We start from the raw sequence: 6,000 nt of genomic DNA on the forward strand, positions 1-6,000 counted from the left end.
TGGGGGGGCAGAGTCATCAGTGACGCTGCGGGATCCACTGCCCGCTTTAGGGCTCCTTCACTCTGATCTGGGAGGGAGGCATCGCCGCCCCCGCCCCCCTCACCCAGAAGCTTTGTTCCTCCACACATGGTCATTTCCAGAGCTCGTCCAGATATGATTCACGGCGGAGAAATTCACATCCGAGCCGCTGGAAACGCCCACTTTCACCAGCCATCATAATGAATCTTTTCATTTCTCGTCCTCCGTCTCATTCAGAGACTCTAAATGCGCCTGGACTCTATTTGCCATGAGGGGTGTCGGACTCAAACGCACCGGGGTCAAAATCCAAAACGCACCTGAGGTCGCGGGCCGAACAAGATAAACATTCATTGAACACTAACACCTAAAACTACATTTTTAAAACTTTAACATATTTATGAACTAGATATATAGCATTGCCTGTGATAATGCTATAAATCTAGTTCATGAATATGTTAAAGTGTGAATGCTGGAAGATGAATTTTGCGGCTGAAGATGCTGAAATTGATAACTAAAAACACTGAAGCTGATAGCTAAAAACGTTCAAGCTGATAGCTGAAAACGCTGAAGCTGATAGCTGAAAACGCTGAAGCTGATAGTTGAAAACGCTGAAGCTGATAGCCAGCTAAAATATTAGGTAAACGATAAATTAACCTAAAAAACAAAAAAAGGTCTGTTTTGGCTAACTTAGGCTAGCCAAAACAGCTAGCAATTCGGTGGAATATTAGCTAAACTCCAAAATAGCCTAAAAAATCTTAGTAAATGCCAAATTAGCCAAAAAAAAAAACTGTTAAAAATAAGAGCAAGATAACATCGGACCATCAATATCAATAAAATAAAATGATCTGGAGGGCCGGATCCGGCCCCCGGGCCTTGACTTTGACACATGTACTCTACGTGACGCCCCCCACCCCACCGTCTTTTTGAGATGAGCCACCCACCCACCCATCCGTGGCTTCCTCCCTCCACCCTGATTGATTCTCTCCTTTTCCATTCTCGTGGTTCACCTCGTTAACAAACCTCTCGTCTGCCGACTTCCTCCCCCCCCTCCCACTCCTTCCTGCATCCGACGTCGGCCCCTCCTCACTTCCTGTCCTCTCGTCTCCGTGGAGACGCTTCTTCCTGACTGCCGAGGCCCGGCCACCTGCAGTAATGAAGTAACACGGAGGTGATGACGAGCTGGACGGGAGGGAAACCTGTCCGTCTTTAACTGAACGTGCTGTAACTCTTCAACCGTTGACATCATCCCAGGAGATTCTGAGGGAGAAAAGACGCTTTTCTCCCTCAGAATCTGCTAGGATTAACGGTTGAAAAGTTACAGTAAATCAAAGGACGTTTTGTAAGTTTTATTTGCACGGTGGTGTAGTGGTTAGCACTTTCACAACAGCAAGAGGTTCACAGGTTTGAATCCCAGTGGGGTTCTTTCTAGTTAAAGTGTCCGTCCCGCGCATGTGTCTCTTAATTTCTGGTAACCTGTTCAGGGTGAACCGAATTCACCCAACAGAATGTGGATAGACTCCAGCAACCCCGCGACCCAAAAGGGAACCGGCAGGTTCAGAAGATGGATAGATGTTTGATTGTGGATCCATTTTTTGATCCCACTAAATGCCTCTTAGGGTCACAGGGTTGCTGGAGCCTATCCCCACTTGTGTTGGGTAACACACCCTGGACAGGTCACTAGTCTGTGGTTGGGCCACACACTAAACGATGAGGATTCATCCGCAGCATCGTTTTATTGATGTTAAATCTCAAAAGTGAAAACATTGGATCAAAAAATAAAGAAAACTCGGTTCATTTTGTAACAAACCTCCAAGTGGGTAAATATTAAACGCTATTAATTACAGACATTAAGCATATTATTATTATTTTTTTGATCACGATAATATCTTTTTTGCACCGGAGGGTTTCTTCAATGTTCTGCAGACCTGGAGGAGCTCCATATCCCACTCGTACTATGGTCATTTAAAATAAAATATAAATATTAAATAAATGACTAGAACTTCAGTCCTGGTATATTTTTCACTTTACATTTTTTAAACCTTTTTAAGCACGTACAAGATGTGGTAAATTGGAGCTCTCTGAACCTGATGTTTCTTTTTAAAATGTTTTTATTTGTTCAAGATTGAAAAAAAATCCTTTGGTGGTGTTAAAGTAAAGGTTGGACGTGTTTTACAGTAATAAAAAAAGTAATAAAACCACCTTTAGCTTTGTTTTGTGCTTTTACTGTACCACAATGTCACAAACTTAAATAAAATACCTCAAAATGAGGCTTTTAACAGCTGTTATTAGGTTAAAACATTGCAATTAAAATGAATGAATTAGAATACTTTATTTCAAACTCAACGTCTATTTGCCACAAGAGACACAACAGATAAGACTTAAAAATATAAATAAGTAAAAAAAACACTCATGATAATACAAGTATAAAAGCAATAAAAATGAAAAATAAACAATTAATGTTTAATTACAAGTCACTATTAATTAATCGCACAAAAATTAATTGCATTACAGCACTTATTCAAGTGTTCACTGCAATACCCAAGAAATAAGTCATAAAGTTTTAAAATGTTCTTTAAGTGAGCAAAAAAATGCCAATGGGGTCAAAAAATGGTTTTACCAAGATTTATTATTGAAAGAAAAAGTCAATAAAACGTGTTTTCTCAAACTATTATTTTTTGACTGTTAAAAAACTTTCTGGAATATCTTGTTTTTCTTAACGACAGAAAATGAGAGAATTTTACTTCTAACAAGATTCATTTACTTTGGGATTAAAACCATCTTAAACCCTCACACACACAGATCTATTGGTTGTTTCTGAAATCTGTTTCGTTGTCTGGACTCCATGGCTGCTTGGTCCTCCTGCATCCCACAGCAGAGAACTCGTGGATGAACATCTCCAGATGTTTGGTTTAGAATTCCACCTTTGTTCGTGTTTGACTGAATTGAGAGTGAGGGGAAAAGAGAAGATAATTTGTCAAAAAATAAAACATTATTCGTCCTGCAGCAGACGGCTGCCTGATGGTCCGGTCTGAAGATCTTCCCATGACTCAGCAGAAATGAAGATGGAGCGAACAGTGAGGAAGAGGATCTGTAAATCAGAGCAGGAAACAAAGACCTTCATCAGCATCGCTGAGGACCTGTTTCATCTCCATCGTCTGTGTGGGTCGCTCTGCAGCGTCTGACCTCTTTCCTGGAGCATCGGCCTAAAAAACCCAAACTTTTGACAGAAATGACTCTCTGGAGTTACTTTTTAAACTCATTTTTACTGCACCGGAACCTAAAACTCCCACTTCCACCCAAAAACGGATTCTGTAACTGATATTTACTTTTACACTTTGGCTCAGAGGAAGTTTACAGACAAAAAGTTTCTTTTCTGAAAATCAGGTCAAGTTTGTTTTTCTCGGCTGTTTAGATCATTGCATGTTTTTTATGTTTGCTGTTTGTTACAAAAACAGGATAATGGATCCATATTTTGTCATAAACATGTCTCAGGGTTTTTTTTCACCCAAAACAGTTTAATGTTTAAGGCGGGAAAAGTCTAAACAGAGAATTCAGCGTGTTTTAGCTCTTATCCACGTTTGCTGGAAAATGTTTAAAACTGCAATGAAAAAGTAAAAGAAATCAGTCAGAGAAGAATACGACCTGCAGTGAATTGTGAGTCAGAATCATGAAGCTCTTCTCAGAAAAGGTTCATGCAGGAGATAATGAAGCATTCTGAGTTGTTTCTGTATTTCCAGGTCATTCTGATGAGTCATGAACGTTTAAAAGATAAAAAAACGACGACGGAGCTCAGAGCAGACGAAGACGGTTTATTCTGAATGAACTCTGTGGCTTCAACACAGAGAGAAAAACACAGGAAGAAAAACTAAAGTCTCAAAGTTATAAAGTAAAGAAGAAAAGTGTCTCGAGTTGTAAAGAATCGAGTGAAGGACACTTCAACTTTAATACATGAACCTAAACTGGACTGAACTTTACCAGGAGCTGAAGTGGAAAAGGACAAAGACGGTCTGACATCCAGACTCTGAATCCACATTCACTCCAGATTCTCCACTTCCAATGTTCAGTTAATGCACTGATGCAACCAGAGGTCCTGCAGTGCATTCTGGGAATCGATTCTCTGTTAGCAGCACGTTTCTGGGAGAGCGGTGGAGATTCTGAAGATGAACGTGGAGGAAACTTTCACCGTGCAGAAGGACGTTTTCAGGATTGAAATATCTGAATTTTGACGGAGAATTTCTGTTGTGTCATCAGGAACTCTGTTTAATGCCGGGTTCACACCGATAAAAATCGTAAATTTACGAAAATAAAACTCGTAAATTTATAAGATGAAATTTGTAAATTTACGAGATTAAAAGTTTGTAAATTTATTAAATTAAAAGTTGTGAATTTACGAGAATAAAACTCCTAAATTCATAAGATTAAAACTTTTAAATTGACGAGATTAAAAATTGTAAATTTACAAAATTAAAAGTTGTAAATATACTAGATTAAAATTTATGAATTCATGAGATTAAAAATGGTAAATTTACTAGATTAAAACTCATGAATGACACCGAGGTGATCGTCTCGGGGGATTTAATGATATATTTGGTGTAATACTTGATTGAATTAGGTTAAAACGTTAGAAGAGAAACGTTACGATAGACACTTTTCTATCGCCCACACTAGTGTGAACTATACAATAGGTTAACAAAGGCGCTGAATGGGAGTGGCCTTCCACGTCGTTGGCCCGTGACATGATGATGTCATCATCGGTGAGTGGAGTTCAAAACCAACATGGAGGAGAATTTGGTCGTTCTCCTCCTGAACTTCACGATACTTTTCTCATTTGTACAGAAACAATAATACATTGTATTCCTATTTTTCCCTCCTGGGACTAAAGAGCGACAGCAACTTGTCAAACGGGGTCACAAAGAGACAGAAGTACTGCTGAAAGCGTCCATCATTCAGACGCAGCTCCTGCTGTAGATGGTGAAGCTCAATGTAACGGGAGAATCTGATCTCATCAACCCAGACATGAGTTACTGAAGCTTTTGTAGAACTCTTCAAAATAAATAAACCTGATCTCTCACATTATCTTTGTCTTTAATTGGTTTAGACTTAAAAATGGGAGATTTATGAAAACTCGTTTGGACAGCCGAGAATTTTATTCAAATATTGTGTTCCGTGTTAACGCAGCTTTAGAAGAGCTGCAGGTTCACTGAGAAACAGTTACCTGTCAGGTGAAATCCTCTGATAGGTGGAGTGTCATTCCTGACTTAATAAGAAGAATTACTAAAACCAAGGGAACTAAAGCGATTTACTTCCAGCTCCAACCACATAAAACCAATTTAATAGTCATTTTTTTGCCATATGTTCGCCGCCATGTTGGAGCCAGGCGTCCTCAGTGATTGGTCCGAGTTAATCTGAGTTTCTACGGTGACCACTCTCACCAACCACAAGTGAGGTTCTTGGAAGGACACACCCCTATCACTTGAAATCTTTGAAGCGCTCTGAACGTTGGACATGGGGCCAGCAGGCTCCACCTACTTTTACTGAGGCATCTGATTGGTCGGTTATAACTTGAATGAGTTGAACTACAGAAAAAATGAGGATTATTAAGAAGATGTTTATTTCTCTATAGAAGTCTTTGGGATTCTTGGAGCCACTTCCTGTTTTGAACGCCAGGGGGGAGGGGTCACTCAGTCCAGTTCTCATATACAGTCAAACAGGCAAAGGACCAATCCTCAGAAATGTACATGAATGTTGACATTTATTTTCTATCATAATAGTAATTCTCGTCGACTCGGCGAGCCGCCGTGCACGCCGTGTTCCTGAAGCAGAAGAGTCTTCATGTCTGCTCTGTCTTCTCTCCGTGTTCCTGAAGCAGAAGAGTCTTCATGTCTGCTCTGTCTTCTCTCCGTGTTCCTGCAGAGCGCTGACCGTCACACAGAGGAGCCATGGGCTGCGGCCTGCGCAAGATCAAACCCCCGTCTGAGGAGA

The 6,000-nt window shown here is 40.2% G+C and overlaps 1 protein-coding gene across 2 annotated transcripts in view; it reads left to right on the forward strand.

Annotated features, from left to right (window-relative positions):
* The window catches only part of LOC112136714 (raftlin), a 288,034-nt gene that overhangs the window by 151,280 nt on the left and 130,754 nt on the right, over positions 1-6,000 (forward strand). The window lies entirely within an intron of this gene.

This window comes from Oryzias melastigma, linkage group LG16 (assembly GCF_002922805.2).
Source record: "Oryzias melastigma strain HK-1 linkage group LG16, ASM292280v2, whole genome shotgun sequence".
Classification (NCBI taxonomy): domain Eukaryota; kingdom Metazoa; phylum Chordata; class Actinopteri; order Beloniformes; family Adrianichthyidae; genus Oryzias; species Oryzias melastigma.